The 22,766-nt window shown below is 36.6% G+C and overlaps 1 protein-coding gene and 1 pseudogene across 29 annotated transcripts in view; one reads left to right on the top strand and one right to left on the bottom strand.

The window, feature by feature from the left end:
• Positions 1-14,579, bottom strand: part of LOC144579822 (mediator of RNA polymerase II transcription subunit 21 pseudogene) — a 59,783-nt pseudogene extending 45,204 nt beyond the window's left edge.
• Positions 1-22,766, top strand: part of RIMS2 (regulating synaptic membrane exocytosis 2) — a 724,815-nt gene that overhangs the window by 115,565 nt on the left and 586,484 nt on the right. The window lies entirely within an intron of this gene.

Genomic DNA, 22,766 nt, shown 5'->3' with positions numbered 1-22,766 from the left:
TATATTTCTCTCTCTGCCTATTAAGCCACAGGAGGGAAACCCTTTCAATACTGTGAGTTCCACTGTTGGATGATCAGGAAGGCATTGTGCAAGCACTACTTTAGCCACCCTGGCTGGTGTCTCCCTAGATCATGTGACACCCTAGTCCTCTGGCTCTGAGCCTATTCCAACACTAGAAGTCACCTAGGAATCCTAGACTGCCTTTTCAGTTTATTTAGAATCCCAGAGCCACGTCTGCCTGTGGTAGTAAGTCTTGCCAAGAAACTTGAGTGCTGACCACTGGGATGGGCAAGTTCCACCTGGCTTGGTCTGGTCCAATTGCTTCCTCCATGCCTGGGCACTGACTGAGCCTAGCACAACTTTGCTCTCCACTATGACAGGGCAATACTGAGATCTATGTAATATCCCCCAGTCGGTGTGCTCCCCCTGTCCCAAGTGCACAGACTCCATGCTGCATAGCCTTTGCTAGTGCATTGGAGAGGTGTGGCATCGGCAATTTGACTGTCTCTTTGATCCTTCTCATGCTCCTTTTAATGATATGAAGTTAAAGCCAGGTACTGTGATTGCTCATTAGATTTTTGGTTTTTGAGACAGTGCTTTTCCATGTGCAGATAATTGTTGCAATTTGGTGTTCATGGAGGGTAACGAATGGTGTAGTTTTCTATTCTGCCATCTTGCTCCGCCTTCCTCCAGAGCTTGTATTCTCAAATTCTGGTGATTACAGCAACTCGCTTTTCTACTCAAGTTTCCAGAATTAATCTATATAATGAGAGTTATCATCAGAAAGCAGTATATCTTAGTATATCTCTCTGTCTCCATAAAAAGATTCAATATTATCCTCTAACAGATGTAGAAGTCCCATGAAATTAACAGCTGGATCATATCTCTATTAGTACATGTTTCAGGGTGATGCTGTTAAGGACATTACCTATTATGATGTTCACTGCCCTTTATATGAAGACTTTGTGGCACATTTCTAACAGATACTAAACTTTTGACTTTACAGCTGAGTTGGCATTTATTGGAGAAATTTCTATCTCATTACAGTTTGTTTCACATCCATTGCTAATTAACTCTTAAGTTTTAAATATGTTTATATTATGTTATTTGCTCTTATTGGCTAATAACTAGCATAATAAAGGTCTTTTTAAAACATACCTTTTAATTATCTAAAGTTGACTGCATAATTTGACATAAAACAATCCTCAGCAATTGTAAAAGAACTGAAAAAATACCAAGCACACTGACAGACAGCAGCACAATTAAAATAGAAGCTGAGATTATGAAAATTGCTTGAAACCTACATGGAAATTTGAAAACATGCTCCTCAATGACTTTGGGTAAATAATGAAATTAAGGCAGAAATCAGGAAAATTTTTGAAAATAATGAAAACAAAGATAAACTTACCAGACTGTCTGAAACACAGCTAAGACAGTGTTCAGAGGGAAATTCATAGCACTAAATGGCCACATGAAAAAGTTAGAAAGGTCTCAACAACCTAATTTCAAAACTGAAAGAATTAGAGAAGTAAGGACAAATCAACTCCAAAGCTAGCAGAAGATGAGAAATAACAAAAATAAGAGCTGAAGATGAGAAATAACAAAAATCAAAACTAAATTGAAGGAAAGCAAGACACAAAAATTCGTTCAAAAGATCAACAAATTCAGGAATTGATTTTTTGAATAAACTAACAAAGTAGATAGGCCATTAGCTATACTGATAAAGAAGAAAAGAGAGAACATCCAAATAAACACAATTAGAAATGACGAAGGGAATGTTACTACTGACCCCACAGAAATGAAAACCATCGGAAACTACTACAAACATCTCTAAGCACACAAACTAGAAAATTCAGAAGAAATGGATAATTTCCTGGATACATACAGCCTTCTAAGACTGAGCCAGGAAGAAATTGATTCCCTGAACAGACCAATAATGAGCTCCAAAATTGAATCAGTAATAAATAGCCTGAAACCAAACAACACCCAAGACCTGATGGATTCACAGCCAAATTCTACCAGATGTCTAAAACAGATGTAGTACCATTCCTACAGAAACTATTTGAAAAAATCGAGGATTTAGAACACCTCCCAACTTATTCTGTGAGGCCAGCATCAACTTGATACCAAAACCTGGAAGAGACAAAAGAAAAAAGGAAAACTTCAGGTCAAAATTGTTGATGAACACTGATGTAAAAATCAACAAAATACTTGCAAACTGAATCCAGCAGCACAAAAGAAAGCTAATCCGTCATGATCAGTTGGGCCTCATCCCTGGGATGCAAGTTTGTTTCAACACATAAAAATAAATATGCTGGGTGCAATGGCTCATGCCTGTAATCCCAGCACTTTGGGAGGCCTGGGTGGGTGGATCACCTGAGGTCAGGAGTTCAAGACCAGCCTGACCAACATGGAGAAACCCCATCTCTACTAAAAATAAAAAAATTAGCTGGGCATGGTAGCGTGTGCCTGTAATCTCAGCTACTCAGGAGGCTGAGGCAGAATTGCCTGAACCAAGGAGGTGGAGGTTGTGGTGAGCTGAGATCGTGCCATTGCACTCCAGCCTGGGCAACAGGAGCAAAACTCTGTCTCAAAATAAATAAATAATGAAATAAACCAATAAATGTGATTCATTACATAAGCTGAACTGGAGACAAAAAAACACATGATTGTCTCAGTAGATGCAGAAAAGACTTTTGATAAAATTCAACATTTTTTCATTTTACAAACTGTGATTAAACTAGGAAATGAAGGAACATACCTCAAAATAATAAGGGCCACCTGTGACAAACCCACATCCAACATTATACTGAATGGACAATAGCTGTAATCATTCCCCTTGAAAACTGACACAAGGCAAGGATGCCCTCTCTTACTACTTCCATTCAACATAGTTTTGGAAGTCCTAGCCAGAGCAATCAGGCAAGAGAAGGAAATAAAGGGCATCCAGATAGGAAGAGAGGATGTCAAACTATCTCTATTTGCAGATGACATGATTCTATATGTAGAAAAACCCATAGTCTTGGCCCGAAAGCTCCTTTAGCTGATAAACAGCTTTAACAAAGTTGCAGGATGCAAATCATTGTAAAAAAAAAAAAAAACCACTGGTATTCTATACACCAACAACAACCAAATTGAGATCCCAATCAGAAAGGCAATCCCATTCACAATTGCCACACAAAAAATAAAATACCTAGGAATACAGCTAACCAGGGAAATTAAAGAGCTGTATAAATGAGAATTACAAAACTCTGCTCAAAGAAATCAGAGAAGACAAAAACAAATGGAAAAACATCCCATGCTTGCTTATGCATAGGAAGAATCAGTATCATTAATATGGCTATACTGCCCAAAGCAATTTATAAATTCAGTGCTATTCAAACTACCGATGATATTCTTCACAGAACTAGAAAAATCTATGTTAAAATTCATATGAACCCAAAAAGCCCAAATAGCCAAGGCAATAGTAAGTAAAAAGAACAAAGCTGGTGGCATCACATTATCTGACTTCAAACTATCCTAGAAGGCCACAGTAACCAACCAGCATGTCATAGACCAATGGAACAGAATAGAGAGCCCAGAAATAAAGCCATACAGTTATAACCATCTGATCTTTGACAAAACTGACAAAAACAAGCAATGGGGAAAAGAATCCCTATTCAATAAATGGTACTGGGTTAACTGGCTAGCCATATGCAGAAGATTGAAGCTGACTTCTTCCTTATGCCATGCCCGAAATTCAACTGAAGATGGTTTAAAGACTTAAATGTAAAACCCAAAACTATAAAAACCCTGAAAGACAACCTAGGCAATACCATTCTGGACATAGGAATAGGGGAAGATTTTATGACAAAGACACCAAAAGCAATCTCGAAAAAGCAAAAATTGACTTGTGATCTAATAAAACTGAAGAGCTTCTGCACAGCAAAAGAAACTAGCAACAGAGTAAACAGAAAACATACAGAATAGGAGAAAATATTTGCAAACTATGCATCTGACAAAGGTCTAATATTCAGCATCTACAAGGAACTTAAATTTATAAGAGAAAAACATACAAGCCTATTAAGAAGTGGGCAAAGAGCATGATCAGACACTTCTCAAAAGAAGACATATATGCGGTCAACAGACATATGAAAAAAATTCAGTTATCAGCGATCGTTAGAGAAATGCAAATCAAAACCATGATGGGATGCATCTCACACCAGTCAGAATGGCTATTACTGAAAAGAAAAAAAATAACAGATTCCCACAGAGTTATGGGGAAAATGGAACACTTATAAAGTGTTGGTGGTAGTGTAAATTGGTTCGACCATTGTGGAAAGCAATATGGCGATTCCTCAAAGAGTTAATAGCAGAAATACCATTTGACCCAGCAACCCCATGGGAATATAAATCATTCCACCATAAAGACACATGTATGCAAATGTTCATTGCAGGATTGTTCACAATGACAGAGACATTAAATCAAACTTAATGCTTATCAGTGACCGACTAGATAAACAAAATGTGATATACATACTCCATGGATAATTATGTATCCCCCAAAAATAATAAGATCATATCTTTTGCAGGAACATGGATGGAGCTTGAGGCTATCATAACAGCAAAGTAATGCAGGAACAGAAAACCAAATTCCACATATTCTCATTTATAAGAGGCAGCTAAATTATTACTTAAGAACACAAAGAAGGAGCAAGAGACACTAGGGTCTACTTGAGTAGCGATGGAAGTAGAGAAGATAACTGTTTTAAAAACCCTCAGGAAATGAGTTGGGGAAGAATACAGTGCAGCATGTGATAAATTTTTAAATTGGCAGTACAGCCCATGTATGTTGGAAAAGACACTGGAATAGGGACAGGATGAGAAGAAGTTTCCTAAACCTGGAGAGACCCAGACAGTTCCAAAAAAGGCAGAATCTGGTAGAATGAGAGGAAGGGAATTATTCTGTGAGACTGTTTGCAAGGCCATATTAACTATGACTTTTGTTTGTCTATCCTATCTCCCACCCCTCTTCTTCTCATTCCTTTAGAAAAGCTATTCCCTGGCTACATGTTTCCTTAGGGACCTCTCAATGGTAGTATCCTGCCATCATCACAAAAATGAGTACTTGACCCAGATCATTCAGTTCACATGTATCATCTTCCCTGCTGGGGGACTACTTTAATAATGAACACATGACTCAAGTGGAGCAAATGAGAGTTTTCTCTGAGGGTAATGCAAGGACACTGGAAAGCAAATCTATTTTCACTCATGGTAGCTAAGCTTGAGAATTTGGTTCAAGGATATTGCCACCCAACTTGACTACCAAATAGAGGGAGTTTATCTGTAAAACAGACAGAGAGGCAAAAAGATAGAGAGAGAAAAGTTGCCTGAATGAAATGTTTGCATTTCTAGATCCAGGTGTGCCTGAAGCCAATCCACTTCTGGATATGTTCCCCTGTTAACATGAGTCAATAACTTCACTTTTTGCTGAAAAAAAGAAAAAAAAAAAAAAGAAAAAAACAAAAAACAATATGGAAAACAGTGAGTTCTTGAAAAGAAAAAAGCTCTCAAGTAACAAGAGAATGAAAACCAAGAAATATGGCAAGAAATGTATGGAGTAAGAGTATCTTAGTAAAATTTATTATTATCTGTTTTGTAAAAACTGTCTCTTTGGGAAAAAAAGCAAAGTTGTATTTTTTAAAACTCAGCCACAATTCTAGTTGATATCAACATTGTGGATGAGGGAGAGTAGTTGTACACCAAATTATCTTGAAAATATATTAAAATATTTGTCTTATTAGAGAAATTATGTAGATATTAACATATTTAAGAAGAGATATAAATAAATATTTGTAATATTGGGGAAATTCCCAATATTTGAGTCTTAGATTAAGAAAAAATATTCTAAACAAAATCAAAATCTAACTTTTAAGCAGCAGAAAAAAAAAATCTTCTCCATTCAAGATTGGTAAACAGTGGGGAAGAAAAGAAAGAGCGGTAAAATAAATCAGAACTACAAAAAGGAGGCACGAGAAGAAAACAGATCACATAGAAAAAGACTTCTATTCTCTATATAAGTATAAACATAAATGAAATAACACAGAACAAAGATCAACCAGTTTATCACTTCCTTTGCCTCTACCATCAGTACTCAAAGCTACCACTACTACTGTTTGCCCACAGGATTATCCCTTTAATCTGTGTTTTGGCTACTGTTAGTTTTATAACTGTTCCTAGAAAAGGCCATGTATTTTTCTGCTACAAGATATATGTACATATCTGGAAATACACAAAGGCAAAATAGGAACATTTATATGAAACCAAGACATAATTTTCTTTATAATCTCATATATTTATGGACTTATTTCTTATAACAAACAGACTAGTGTTTTAGATACACTAAACTCTACCTCTAGAAACACTAAACACTAAACTCTTACTCCTAAACTCTAGCTGTCACCACTCTTGCATATTAGAATGAGCCACTACACTTGTGAATAATAAGATAGTATTTGTCAAACTGTTGGTCAATAAAGTGATTGTCAGTGAATGCTGAAATGTTTTCCATATTAAAAGTAGTCAATAAATGTTACAATAGTCAATGCAGGGTGTATATGTGGCAACTTTTCAAGTTAATTTGTTTTTTCTCTGACACCAAAGATGTCCCTTAACTACCAGATGATATTTGCTCAGAGAATACAAGCTTAATTTTTTTCTAAGTTTAACATGTATATGACAATAAACCCATAATGAAAACTCAATACCAAATTACTTTTAATTCTTGTTTTATATGAATATGAACAACTGTTTACTGCATCATTTAAAAACTATAATTAAAAAAAGTATTTTCCCAAATTTCTATGACTACTTACTTAGGTTTATCATTATTAGTTTGGGGTGAAAACCTGTTTTTTAACCATTATCTGAGGGAAAAATGACAATAACCAATAAATGTAAACAGCTGAAATTCCAGAACATTAATTTTGTGTTAGATCGCTGAGTGCAAAGATAATGGGCACAGGAGAATTTAGACAGACATAGTCCCTATTCTTAGTTACATTATTCGGTATTTATGCAATTATCAACAACTTACTTTATTTCATTGAGTTTCTGTTTATAATTAATAAAATTGTGATAATACCAGATAAAGGATATTAAATGGATTAAATAAGATATATAGAAAGTGCCTGGCATATAGTGGTTTCTTAATAAATAAGAATCCTTTTCAAAACTAAATTTTTTTTCAAAATTAAAAAATATATATCCTTTTAAGTATTTACTGTGAACATATTATCCTAAGGGAGAAGAATAGGTAGAACAAAGATGTGGGAAGGAAACTTTTCACTGCATACTTTTTGTAACGTTTAAACTATGTGACTATATTATATATTTGAAACTAAATAAATGAAATTTAAATAAAAATAATGAAAGAGTAAATTGAAAAATATAGTCAAATAAATATTGCTCATGAAGTCTTAATAATTTTATGTGAGTCCCTGAAAGTAAGGATTATGTCTTAGTTTTCTCTGAGATCCCAAAATTTTTGAACAATGCTTCTCACATAGTAATATTCCAAAACATCAGAAGGAACAGATGTTGGAGAAATCATTGTATTTTTGAGACATCTATGTAGAGTTTAATCATATATGAATGGTAGCAAAAATAAGACTGAAATTAACTCTCTATTGTTTCTAAGTATCTAAGTTATATAATAGAATATGAGTACAGCAACTTAATTTACTGGGCTATTAGGGTAACCAAAAATAATTGGTCCCCAAATGATATATTTAATGCTCATATATATAAAAATAATTAAAAAATTGTGATTTACCATAGCATCATTTAAAAAATTATCATTAATTTCTAGAGATTTGTAGTGAAAAGTACATTTCTAAAAAACATACAAATTGTTCCCAAAGAATGAGGTTATTACATTCCATGCTCATGGGATAGGAAGACTCAATATCATGAAAATGGCCATACTGCTCAAAGTAATTTGTAGATTCAATGTTATCCCCATCAAACTACCACTGACTTTCTTCACAGAATTAGAAAGAAACTACTTTAAATATCATATAGAACCAAAAAAGAGCCTGCATAGCCAAGACAATTCTGAGCAAAAAGAACAAAGCTGGAGGCATCACACTACCTGACTTCAAACTATACTACAAGGCTATGGTAACCAAAACAGCATGGTACTGGTACCAATACAGATTTATAGACTAATGGAACAGAACAAAGGCCACAGAAATAACACCACACATCTATAACCATCTGATCTTTGACAAACCTGGCAAAAGCAAGCAATGGGGAAAGGATTCCCCATTTGTTTAATAAATGGTGTTGGGAAAACGGCTAACCATATGCAGAAAGCTGAAACTTCCTTACATCTTATACAAAAATTAACTCAAGATGGATTAAAGACTTAAACAGAAGACCTAAAACCTTAAAAACCCTAGAAGAAAACCTAGGTGATACCATTCAGAACATAGGCATGGTCAAAGACTTCATAACTAAAACGCCAAAAGCAATGGCAGCAAAAGCCAAAGTAAACAAATGGGATCTAATCAAACTAAAGAGCTTCCGCACAGCAAAAGAAACTATCATCAGAGTGAACAGGCAACTTATAGAATGGGAGAAAAATTTTGCCATCTATTCATCTGACAGAGGGCTAGTATCCAGAATCTACAAAGAATTTAAACAAATTTACAAGAAAAAGCAACCCCATCAAAAAGTGGGCAAAGGATATGAACAGACACTTCTCAAAAGAAGACATTTATGCAGCCAACAAACATGAAAAAATGCTCATCATCCCTCGTCATTATGGAAATGCAAATGAAAACCACAATGAGATACCATCTCATGCCAGTTAGAATGGCGATCATTAAAGTCAGGAAACAACAGATGCTAGAGAGGATGTGGAGAAATAGTAATGCTTTTACACTGTTGGTGGGATTGTAACTTAGTTCAACTATGTGGAAGACAATGTAGCCACTCATCAAGGATCTAGAAGTAGAAATACCATTTGACCCAGCAATCTCATTACTGGGTGTATACCCAAAGGATTAGAAATAATTTTACTATAAAGATGCATGCACATGTATGTTTATTGTGGCACTATTCACAATAGCAAAGACTTGGAATCAAAGTCCTCAAGAAAAGGGATTTGCAATTAGCACCACCTCTTCAACAAGTGTGCTATGATTCAGTATATCTACCTTATTTGATAACCTTGTATGCTCTCCTATCTTCTCTTCCCTGCTACCAAATGGAGCATCAGCCACAGGCAGTTGGCTAAACAGCCAGGGAAACTGCTGTAGTCACTCAGGCATTTGCACATGTCTAAAACAGTTTATATCCTTTTATGATAAAATTACTCAAAACATAAAGGAAGTAGCAATAATAAATCATGCTGGCATAGCACAGATTATTTATTCTGAACAGGATGGCTGACAAAGGAACCTGCTGTCACAACATATGAGAGCACTTAAAATAATGAGAATTTCAGAAACAACTTGAAAAGAGTAAAGAAAGACACTAACTGTCTCCATTTTATCCATGAGACAGTCTCAAAGAAAATGAGGGTGATGACAGATTTGATCTGACATATTGAAGGTTAATAAAAAAGCAACATGATCTCTCAATATGATTTTGCCAGTTTTTATATGGAAGAGTATGGGCTTCTGAGTCAAGCAGACTGAGGTTTTATTCTGGCCCTAACATTCATATCTAGCAAGTTATTTAACAATTTTATTACCCACTTGTAAAAATAGGGACAACAATACCTACCTCATAGAATAGTAGTTAGGTTTAAGTAAAATAATAAATGAAAATGCAGAACATATATTATTGCTGTATAAAATTATTTTATGTTTGAAATATTTCCTAATTATAAAAATATGTAGTATGTGTGACAAATAATTGGCTCTCAATAAATGTTGAATCATTTCCTTGGTACGGACATAAAAATTAAACTAGAGTTCCTTAAGTTTAAAAAAAAAAAGAAAGGAAGGACTAGAGGTCATCAAGTATCAAGTTCAGACCTCTACCTCTAGGCAGATCTATCACATTAAATAAATATCCTCTGATGACCTTCAGCACAAGGATACAAGAGAGATTTTTCTCAATGCCAAAGAGAAATGAAATGTAAAAGGGAAAAAATGATCAATTAAATCCAGAGTAGACTAAGTTAATGTTAATTGTAAAAAAGAGACTGACTTCTAAGGATCTCTCTAGTTTAAATGGCTAAAAGCTAGAAAGCCATAGTAAGCAAAACCCATAAACAAAACCCATTATGATAGTTAATTTGATGTGTCAACTAGACTGGCCAAGGGGTTCCCAGATTAAACATTATATTGAGGTATGTCTGTGAATTTGTTTCCAGATGAGATTAGCATTTGAAAGGGTGAACTCAGTAAAGCGAATTGCCCTCCCCAATGTGTGTTGCATTATGCAATCATCTGAGGGCTTGAACAAAATAAAAGACAGAAGAAGGAGGAATTCTCCCTACTTGCTGACTGCCTGCTTGCTTAAGCTAGGACATCTCATCTCATCTTCTCAGGCCCTCAGACTGAGATCTTTATCATCAGCTCCACTAATTCTCAGGGCTTCTGACTCTGACTGAGTCACACCATTGATTTCCTAGCTTGCAAATAGCAGGCTGTGGAACTTCTCAGCCTCCAGAATCATGTGAGCCAATTCCTTGTAATAACTCTCCCTTTATATATATGACAAGGTTTATTATAAGAATTTATTTTGCTTACTGTCACCGTGAAATTCTTAAGGGAATAATCTAACCTTACTATACAGGTGTAGATATATAATATTAATACTGGATATTATTTGCCTGTGGGATTTTATTCTATTTAATAGACAAACATTTTTATATAATGACTTACTATGTATCAGGCACTTTTCTAAGTATTTATAAAATATTAACTTATTCAGTCCTCTTAACTCTATATGGTAGGGACTCTTATTATTCTCAGCTTAAAAGATAGTTCTATGCGTAGTTTTCATCTTTATACATATCTGTCTAATTTTAACCAATGAACATTTATATCTACATACATACACACACACACAAATAAATACAATGGTGCACAGAAAATACTAAGCCCTTTTTCAGCAGAAAAATATGGAAGGGTAAAGGAAATAAAGGAAATATGTAAAAACAGCATTTTTACTTTTTAAATAGAATGAGTTTATATCCTGTCAGATTCTTTAATCTAATTATGTTTCTTACTTCAACTGGCTATCTTTCTTGTTCATCCTGCTACTAACTCCTACAGTGTTTTTAGGGGGCAGGAGATTGGATATGTAAAGGGCTGGGCTAGGGGTGTTTGTTTATTTTGCAGTATGATGCAACTTTATAATTACAAAGCAAAGTTGTCCATCAACAACATTTTCTAAGCACCTACTATATCAGGCACAAAGTCGAGGCACTTTAGGAGTACGAGTAAGATACATACTAAGACTCAAAGTATCCTGCCCACAATGAGTTCACCTTCTGTTTCAAGAGCTGCATTCTAGAACAGAGCACTAAGAAGGGAGAAATAAAACATAGATTTAATAATAGAACATTTTTACTTTTGTCTTTCTTTTTATTCATACAATAGCATAAAATCAAGGATAGGATTCTTTACATTACCTAACACAGTAACTTAAAGTTTATAAAATGCTTTCCCATATGTTAATTTGTTTAGTCCTCACAAAAACATATAATGGGAGAGTTATTTCTAATGATAAAGGCTATTTAACATAGTATGAACTAAAGCTTGAATAGTTTGAATAACATCTTTTTATTTTTTTTTCTGAGACGGAGTTTCCCTCTTGTTAACCAGGCTGGAGTGCAATGGCGTGATCTTGGCTCACAGCAACCTCTGCCTCCTGGGTTCAGGCAATTCTCCTGCCTCAGCCTCCTGAGTAGCTGGGATTACAGGCACGGGCCACCATGTCCAGCTAATTTTTTGTATTTGTAGTAGAGATGGGGTTTCACCATGTTGACCAGGATGGTCTCGATCTCTTGACCTCATGATCCACCCGCCTCGGCCTCCCAAAGTGCTGGGATTGCAGGCTTGAGCCACCGTGCCCGGCCTGAATGACATCTTGAGGTCACAGTGATAAAGGGTACAATGATGAAAAGAAGCAAAATGAGTGAAAATTATCTATGTTAATTCAGTAAGCATTTAACAGATATTTATTGAATGAATGCACACAGGTCTGACAGTTATAGCTGTATATCAATGAACTGTATAGATTGTATTCCTACTGGCTTTGTAACATTATTCTGCTTTTACTATAGATAGTTGCATACATGCATGAGTACATTTATATAATATATATAAAATATAGACATACATTTATTATGTGTATGTGTGTGTGTGTGTGTGTGTGTGTGTATATGTATACTAGTAGAGTTAATTGTTCATATATTTATCCTTCTCGATAAGGTATGAACTCCTTGAGAATAGGGAACATATTTCATTCATCTTTATGACCCCAAAACCTAATACAATACCTGTCACATAATAAATACATGATAAATGTCTGTTAAATGAATGAGTGAATTACAAATTTCTCTATATTTTAACACTTTAGATGGTACATTATCTGAAAAACATAGGGACACAGTTTAAATATATTTGTCAACTCTCATGAGAATGTTTCTTTTAGATATTTGTATTAAGAGAATTGTCGAATGTTGGAAACCTGAGTTTTGATTCATAGATTGAAAATATTCAGTTCTTAATAAGGCATGATTATAAAGCTGGCAACCTCTTCTGTTACCAACAAATTACAGTCATTCTTTACTGTCAGTTTTTCTTTGATGTGTGTAAAAAATGAATAGGCAGTCATTGAAGAAGCAGTATACTAGCAGCAACCAAGAAAGAAAAGAGTAATAATAATAACAAAATATTCCAGACTAACTGCAAAAATATGAACATCAGCAAGCAATTATTACAACAATGTAATATAGCACGCAACATAAAACTACAAACAAGTTAACTTATACCGAACAGCTGTTTCACATAAAAATGATACAACCGAATGTTTTCCAGTAACGCATATATTAATCTAATAACATAAAAAATATTGATGTCTTTTAGCAGTTCATCAAGAAAGTAAAAAGAGGGCATCAGTTTTACAATGGAGAACTACTGACTTCACATGCTAACACCCAATGATTGTCAATCCGAAATAGTAATCAGTTAAGATCATTTTATTTGGTGTGGAAAAAAAAATCATTTATACCTTTTTCATCCTTTAAATTTAGATAAAGCATAGTTTAGGTGCTTTTAATTTATGTTAATCTAGTGTTTTTCAAGACCTAAATGTGCCTACTCCTTTGTATAACTGGGTGCTGAATTTATAACTCTCTTCATGGTGTCTGGCTCCTCAAAGTTACTGTAAGACTGCATGCATACTGATTAGACCACTAACAATTTCACAATCCAGAGCTACCTATAATTAATTCTTTATACTTGATATAATATTAGCAAATTAGGTACTTTATTTAAGGCATTGGGGAAAATAAACAGGTGAGGAAACAAAAGATTAAGAGAACAAAAAAGAAACTATGGCTGGTTCCAGACAAGTTGGGTATGCAGACTTCACTTTATATTCTCTGCTAATTATAATTTTAAAGCTCTAGGCAAAATTCAAAAAGCAACTAATGGAAGACATTACAAGACAAAGAAAATAAATTGGATTGGATAGGAATTTCAGGACTCAAGACAAAACCCCTGGGAGTGAGATTCCTGAGTTATTTATTTATTTATTTATTTGTTTGTTTGTTTGTTTGTTTGTTTGTTTGAGACAGAGTTTCACCCTTGTTGCCCAGGCTTGAGTACGGTGACTCAATCTCGGCTCACCGCAGCCTCCGCCTCCTGGGTTCAAGCGATTTTCCTGCCTTAGCCTCCTGAGTAGCTGAGATTACAGGCATGCCCTACCACGCTTGGCTAATTTTGTATTTTTAGTAGAGATGGGGTTTCTTCATGTTGGTCAGGCTGGTGTTAAACTCCTGACCTCAGGTGATCTGCCGGCCTTGGCCTCTCAAAGTGTTAGGATTATAGACATGAGCCACTGCACCCAGCCCCTGGGGTTGGTTGGTTTGTTTTTCCCTCTCTATATCCCGACATGGGCACTAAAGAGACCCACAGCTCAAAACCATAAACAGACACATACTGAAAAATAAAGAGGTCCCAAGAAAAGCCTGCTGTCTCCAGCCAAAGGGCCAGAAAAAGGACAGCCAGCAGAACAAAACCATTCTGATTATACTTGCCTGCTCCAGGAAAACAGCATGAAAAAATATAGACTCCTTACCCTCCCTGCCGAGCACTGGAGCTACACAGATTGTGAGCAGAGCTCTGTCCACCAACTTTGTCTCCACAGCCTGAAAAACAAAGCAGCACCCTCTCCATACCTGGGGGATTGTGGTAAGAGACCTTTTATCCTTGTCCTGCAATGGTGAGAAAGGCCCGTTCCCAGATGCAGGCTCTCAGCAGAAACTATACTGCATTCTTGCCCTTCAGTAATGAGATAGTTCCCCTTTCCCCTGATTTCCCAGCAACCGGACAGAGCCTCTCGATCTCCATAATGCGGTCATGAGGCAGAATACCGTATCCTCTCAATTAGAGAGTTGAAGGAGCATTACTGAGAGGAGAGTGCTAGAGGAAAGTATTTTTATAATCTGCATATTAAGTCCTGGACAGATCTGTGAGCCAATGATTCATAGATTTGTCCTCTCTGCATAATCACATACTTGGTGGTTTTGTTCATTTGTTTTAATTCTGTATAAATTTTTTTTGTCCAACCGTCTTATTTCAGAGAACCAGTCTTCAAGTTCTGAGATTCATTCCTCAAGTTAGTTTACTCTACTTTTAATACTTGTGATTGCATTGTGAAATTCTTATATTGAGTTATTCAGCTTTTTCAGACCTGTTAGGTTATTTTTTATACTGGTTATTTTGTCGTTCAGCTCCTGTATCACTTTCTTGTGATTCTTATTTTCTTTGGATTGGGTTTTGACATCCTCCTGAATCTTGGTGACCTTTGGTCCTGTCCATTTTCTGAATTCAGTCAGTTCTGCTTGGTTAAGAACTATTGTTGGAGAACTGTTGCAGTCATTGGAAGACATAATGACACTCCGGCCATTTGAGTTACCCGAGTTCTTGTGTTGGTTCTTTCTCATCTCTGCATGTTGGTGTTTCTTTAACTGCAGTGTAGATTGAGTACAGTCAATAGCCTTCTTTTATAAATGTTTCCACCAGATTGAAGCTTTTTGTATGAGTCCTTATTTGAAGCTGATTTCCTGTCTCTGGTTTCACAGGGGGAAATGTTAGTGAGGTATTTTTGGTATCAAAGTTTTGGAATGTGATTTAGCAGTGACACTTAGGCTTATTTGTCCATTGGTAGACTCTTTATTGTTTGTGTCCCTCCCATATGCTTCCTCACAGTTGCAGCTGTGTTCCCTCTCAGTGCTCTGAAAATGTGGGTTCCTCTCCTGCTTGAGTGCTGGCTATAGTTCACGACTTGGTACTCCTGGGCTGCCCACTGCAGCCCTGGGGTGATCTTGGTGTTTTTGTTTCTTTCACAGCTTAGAGGAAGTGGAGAAAAGAACTTAGTAGTGTTTGTTGCCGGGGGTTATTTACTTGGCTACTTGGGGGTCTACTCCAGAGGTATGCACATTCTGGTCAGCAGTCTGTCAGTGCTGTCAGCCCAAGATGGATGGTTTGCACTGTGTGCCCAATCTCAGGGTTCCCTGTCTGTGGACAAGCTGTTGGGGTGGATGTGGGAATCATAGGCTACAGACTGGCCTCCTCTCCCTGGGTTGACTGAAGCTTGTTGGAGGGGTAGATAGGGCACTTAGGGTCTTTGATCCTTCGTCAGTCTGAGTGTGACAAGGGCAGTTCCACTGCAGAGGCAATGGCAAAGAGGCTTTCAGTTGCCCCTGAAGGCTCTCTCCAGGGAGTTGCTGAGTTGGTACTGGATTCATAGCTCTGGTGAGGGGTGGCTGGAGACCCAGGCCTTGATGACAACCCCTGGTGAGGAGATATGGGAATGGGCACCCATGTAGCACTCTGGCCACTTTTCCATAGGACCACTGCAGTATGCTTGGGGCCCTTTCCAGTCCCTATTCACCTTGGATTTTCCAGAACCTGGAAGTGTCACCAGTGAAGGCTGGAAAACAGCAAAGATGACAGCCTGTTCCTCCCTCTGGGAGCTTTGTCACAGGGTGGTATGGACCTCTTACCACCCAAAGGCACCTGCAGGAAGTGGCTGGAGACCCCGGTTAGGAGGTTCTGCCCAGTAAGGAGAAGTAGGATCAGCATCTGCTTAATAAAGAAGTTTGGCCATGTTTTGGCGGAGCAGCTATGCGTGCTGAGGGTCCACCTCAGCCCCCAGTCACCTCACGCATTCTGAAGCCTAAAGGCTGAATGGCTAAGTTCTCTAAATAGCAAAGATGGCAGCCCGCCTCTTCCTCTAGGAGCACTGTACCAGGGGAAATTTAGATCTCAGAGCTAAGGCAGCGGGTAGCTGGAGGCCTCAGTTGAGAGGCCTGCCCAGTGAGGAGAAAGGATCAGATACAACTTTAAAGCAGCAGTCTGGCCTCATTTTGGTAAAGCAGCTGTTCTGTGCCGGTGGATCTCTTCTACCCCAGGTTGGCTGACACTCTCCAAAGCATGAGGGCTGGAATGACTAAGATGCCTTTAACAGCAAAGACAGTGGCCTGCCCACTGCCTGGGAACTCCTTCTTAAGGAGGTAAAATGCTGTTACTGGTAGCTGGCTAGAATTTCAAGCCAGTGGGTTTTATCTTGTGAGCTGCTGTGGAAGTGGGGCCTGCAGGTTGTTTCTGCTCTGTGCCCTGGAATCAGCCTCTTTCCTAGGGGTATGCACAGAAGTTTAACCTCTTCAAGTGGTGGGGCTTAATTACTCTCCCCTTAAATAGGGACTGAAATTAGTGACTCACTTGCGACCAATGGAGAATAGGAACGAAACAATTATAACTTTGCAGTGGAGAAACCTGAGAAACACAACTCTTACTATATGATCAAAATTAACCCCCTGCCATGATATGATACCACTGTTGTATTCCAAAAGCTTCAAAACCCAGTTGAATCAAACAAACCCAGACTGAGGAACAGCTATAAAAATTGAAATTAAGAAACACTCTTTTTCTTTGTTTTCATAACTTTCACCATTTCTCTTCAAAAAGATCAAAATCATGAAAACAAGGAAAGAGCAAGAAACTGTCACAAACTGGAAGAGACTAAGGAGACATGACAAGTAAATGCACTGTAGTATCCTAGATTGCATCTGGAGAACAAAATGAATGTTAGTGAAAAATATGGTAAAATTTGAATAAATCCTACAGTTATTTAATAGTATTTTATCAATGCTGTTTTCTTTGTTTTGATAAATGCAATGTAATTGTGTAAATTATTGACTACAGAAACCTATGTGAACAAGATACAGAAACTCTCTGAACCATATTTGTAGCTCCTCTAAAAATCTAAAATTATTTCAAATTGAGAAGTTAAAACAGACAAACAAACAAAAAAACCCCCAGGGGCCAGGCACAGTGGCTCACACCTGTGCCCAGCACTTTGGGAGGCCAAGGTGGATGGATCACCTGAAGTCGGCAGTTTGAGACCAGCCTGAGTAACATGGAGGAACCTAATACAAAATTAGCTGGGCCTGGTGGCACATGCCTGTAATCCCAGCTACTTGGGAGGCTGAGGCAGGAGAATCACTGAACCCGGGAGGCGGAGGTTGCAGTGAGCCAAGATCCGACCATTGCACTGACACGTGGGCAACAAGAACAAAACCTCATCTCAAACAACAACAACAACAATTAAAAAAAACCTTCCCAAAGAAAACTCCAGGCCCATATGGCTTCAATGGTGAATTCTATAAAACATCTTAAAAATAAGTAACACTTATCTTTCACAAGTACTTATCTTTCATAAAAATTACACTCATGATTCAAAAAATAGAAGAATACATTCCAGCTCAGTTTGTGAAGCCAGTATTATTACTCTGATAACAAAACTAGAAAAAGTAAATTCAAGAAAAGAAAGTTACTAAAGTTACTTATATCTTTAATGAACGCTGATCAAAAATTCTTAACATATTAGTGTGAAATTAAACTGTAAATGAGACTCCAAGCACTCCAGACTAGGTGGACTCACTGTGACTAACAGAAGAAATATCCAAACTGAGATTACAGAACAAAGCTGCCATGGTGGAGTGAAAGAAGAGTGTTTACATGTCTTTTGTTCATAAAAAAAGGCAAATGTGGATAAACATCCCAATTTACGCCCATAAGCCAGAACAGTTCTCATGACCAAAGCCAAGAAAAACTGGTGAGAAACAACTCATCACTAGCTCTTTAAAAGAAACATCTCACAGAGCCTTCTAGTTTGGGTTTTAGGAAGCCACCCAATCAAGGGCTCAACTATCTTGACCAATCAGAACTAAACAAGCTTGAATCCTTCATTTGCATAAATCTGATTGCGAACTTGGGCGAGAACTTTCTTTATGTGAGCCAAACATTTCTTTGGTTCTTTAAAGAGCATGCTTTTATTTTTCTTGAAGGCTGTGTCTTTTCAGTTGTTATTACTTAAAATATTTCTCTTGTTCCTTACTCCTCCATCTGCTATTCCCGTTACACATGTTATAGCTTTTACAGTTGTCCCTCAGTTCTTGAATATAATTTTCCACCTTTTTCACTCTTGTCTTTTGGTCTTATTCTCAAAGAAATATAAGTTTTCTAAATAGAATTCAGTGTCACTATAGTTTGCTTGTGATTGAATGTTTATATGACATTTGGTGTGAAAATAACAATCTTTGAAATATTAATCCATTATGTGACTATATTTAAATACTTAATAATGTGATTTTTATTCTTGCAAATAAGATATTACACTCTGAATTTTATAAAGAGAATAGAATATTTTTGTTAACATAGCAATATATAGTTACCAATTATATTTGTTAGTGTGACACAAATATGTCTAAGAGTATGCCTTTTATTTATTGCTATGTCTTAAAAAAATGAACACAGTGTAAAAGTGAATTGGTTTGATATAAAGAGAATTTAATTTGCAGTGTTAGGTATAGCCTTCTAATGAAAGTCTAGGACTTTGCTGACCAGTTTTCATGAAGAATCCTTCTAGATTTTGCCCATTTAGTATGATATTGGCTGTGGCTTTTTCATGTATAGCTCTTATTATTTTGATGTATGTTTCTTCAATACCTAGTTGATTGAGAGTTTTTAACATGAAGGGATGCTGAATTTTATTGTAGGCCATTTCTGTGTCTATTGAGACAATTATGTGGTTTTTTTTTTGCCTTCAGTCCTGTTTATGTGATTAGTAGCATGTGTTTATTTTTGTATACTGAGCCAAATTTTTATCCTGAGAACGAACCCTACTTTATCATGGTGGATAAGCTTTTTGATGTGCTGCTGGATTTGGTTTGCCAGTATTTTGCATTGATGTTTGACAATCTTTGCATTGATGTTCATCAAGGACATTGACTTAAAGTTTTTGTTGTTGTTGTTGTTGTATCTGTGCCAGGTTTTGGTATCAGTATGATGTTGGCCTCATAGAATGAGTTAGAGAGGAGTCCCTTCTTTTTAATTTTTTGAAATAGTTTCAGTAGAATGGTACCAGCTTTTATTTGTACCTCTGGTAAAATTCAATTGTGAATCCATCTTGTCCTGGGCTTTTTACTTTTGGTTGGTAGGCTATTTATTACTGCCTCAATTTCAGAATTTATTATTGATCTATTAATAGACTCAGTTTATTCCTGATTCAGTCTTGGGTGGGTGTATGTGTCCAGACATTTATTCATGTATGTGTCCAGGTGTATGGGTATATGTGTCCAGGCAGTTATTTATTTATTTATTTTTTTGAGACAGAATCTCACTCTGTTGCCCAGGCTGGAGTGCAGTGGCACAATCTCAGCTCACTGCAACCTCTGCCTCCCAGGTTCAAACAATTCTCTTCTTCTCAGCCTCCTGAGTAGTTGAGACTACAGGCATATGCCACCACGCCTGGCTAATTTTTGTATTTTTTTAAGTAGAAATGGGCTTTCACCACATTGGACAGGCTGGTCTCAAACACCTGACCTCATGATCCACCCACCTCAGCTTTCCAAAGTGCTGTGATTACAAGTGTGAGCTACTGTGCCCAGCATTTATTAATTTCTTATAGATTTTCTAGTTTTTGTGCATAGAGATGTTTGTAGTGTTCTCTGATGGTTGTTTATATTTCTGTGGGGTCAGTGGTGATATTCCTCTTATCATTTCTGATTATGTTTATAATCATAATCATAATCATGATTCTTCCTTTTCTTTTTTATTAGCCTATCTAGCAGTCTATTTTATTATTATTTTTTAAAAACCAGATCTTGGTTTCATTGATTTTTTTTTGAAGTGTTTTTCATCTTTGTATCACCTTCAGTTCAGTTCTGATCTTGGTTATTTCTTGCCTTCTGCTAGCTGTGAAACTTGGGTGTGATGTTAACTTGAGATCTTTCTAGCTTTTTGATATGGGCATTTTAATGCTATAAATTTCTCTCTTAACACTGCTTTAGCTGCATCCTAAAGTTTCTGTTACATTGTCTCTTTGCTCTTATTAGTTTCAAATAACTTTCTCATTTTTGTTTTACTTTTATTATCTTCACAGGAGTCATTCAGGATCTAGTTTTTCAATGTCAATGTAGTTGTGTGTTGAGTGATTTTCTTAATCTTGAGTTCTATTTTGATTGCACTGTGGTCTGAGAAAATGTTTGCTATGATTTCAGTTCTTTTATATTTGCTGAGGAGTGTTTTACTTCAGATTATGTGATAAATTTTAGAGTAAGTGCCATGTGGCAATGAGAAGAATGTATATTCTACTCTTTTGGTGAGGAGTTCTATAGGTACCTCTCAGGTCCACTTGATCCAGAGCTGAGTTCAGGTCTTGAATATTTTTGTTAATTATCTGTCTCGATGATCTGTCTCATATTGACAGTGGTGTTGAAGTCTCCCACTATTATTGCTTGGGAGTCTTAAATTTTTGTATGTTTCTAAGAACTTGCTTTACGGATCTGAATTCTCCTGTGTTGGGTGCATATATATTTAGGACAGTTAGCTTTCTTGTTGAATTGAACCATTTACCATTAAATAATACTCTTCTTTGTCTTTTTTGATCTTTGTTGGTTTAAAGTCTGTTTTTTCAGAAACTGGAATTGCAACCACTGTGTTTTCTGTTTTAAATTTGTTTGGTAAATTTTCTTCCATTCTTTTATTTTGAGCCTATGTGTGTCTTTGCATGTGAGATGGGTTTCTTGAAGACAGCATACCAATGAATCTTGACTTTTTATCCAGCTTAGCATTTTGTATCTTTTAATTGGGGCATTTAGCTCATTTACATTTAAGGTTAGTATTGTTATTTGTGAATTTGATTCTGTCATCATGATGCTAGCTGGTTATTTTGCATACTTGTTTATGTGGTTGCTTCATAATGTCACTGATCTGTGTACTTCCAGTTTCATTTTGTAGTGGCTAGTAATTGTTTTTCCTTTCCATATTAAGTGCTTTGTTCAGGAGCTCTTGCACGGCAGGCATGGTGCTGGCAAATTCCCTAGCATTTGATTGTCTGAAAAGGATCCTTTTTCTCCTTCACTTATGAAATTTAGTTTGGCCAGATATGCAATTCTATGTTGCAATTTCTTTTCTCTAAGAATGTTGACTTTTGGTCCCTAATCTCTTCTGGCTTTTAGGTTTTTACTGAGAGGTCCTCTTTTAGTCTGATGGGCTACTTTTTGTAGGTGACCTGGCCTTTCTATCTGGCTGCCCTTGACATTTTTTCTTTCATTAAATATTGCAGAATCTGATTATTATGTATCTTGGGGTTGATCTTTTCATGGAGTATCTTACTGAGGTTCTCTGCATTTCCTGAATTTGAGTGTTGGCCTACCTTTCTCTTTTGGGGGATTCTCCTGGATGATATATTTAAGCATGTTTCACAACTTTGTTCCATTCTCCCTGTCTCTTTCAGGTACTCTAATCAGTTTTAGGTTTGGTCTTCTTAAATAATATTTTTTGGAGGTTTTGTTCATTCCTTTTTATTCTTTTATTTTTTTCAGTTCTTGTATGCCTGTTTTATTTCAGAAAGATAGTCTTTAACCTCTGAGATTCTTTTCTCTGCTTGGTCTGTTTTGCTACTGATACTTGTGATTGCATTGTGAAGTTCTCATATTGTGTTTTTCAGATCCATCAGGTTGGTTATGCTCCTCTCTAAACTGGCTGTTATGGCTATCAGCTCCTGTATTATTTTACCATGATTTAGCTTCTTTGCATTGGGTTAAAACATGCTCCTTTAGCTCAGCAAAGTTTCTTATTATCCATCTTCTGAAGCCTATTTTTGTCACTTCAGCCATCTTAGCCTCAGCCAGTTTGTGCTTTTGCTGGAGAGGTGCTGTGGTCATTTGGAGGAAAAGAGTCATTCTGGCTTTTGAGTTTTTAGCATTTTTGTGTTGATTCTTTCTTACCTTTATGGGCTTACCTACCTTTGGTCTTTGGGGTTGGTGACCTTTGATGGGGTTTTCATGGGGTCTTTTTTGTTTACATTGCTGTTGTTTCCTATTTATTTTTCTTTTAACAGTGATGGTATTGTTTCATAGGGCTGCTGTGGTTTGCTAGGGGTCCCCTTCAGACTGTAGTTGCCTTCATTTTTCTCCTACCCAGAGTTATCACCAGTGAAAACTGTCAACCAGCAAAGATGGCAGC

Source organism: Callithrix jacchus, chromosome 16 (genome assembly GCF_049354715.1).
Source record: "Callithrix jacchus isolate 240 chromosome 16, calJac240_pri, whole genome shotgun sequence".
Taxonomy (NCBI): Eukaryota; Metazoa; Chordata; class Mammalia; order Primates; family Cebidae; genus Callithrix; species Callithrix jacchus.
Note: the sequence above shows the minus strand (reverse complement) of the source record. Positions and strands in the feature narration are given on the sequence as shown.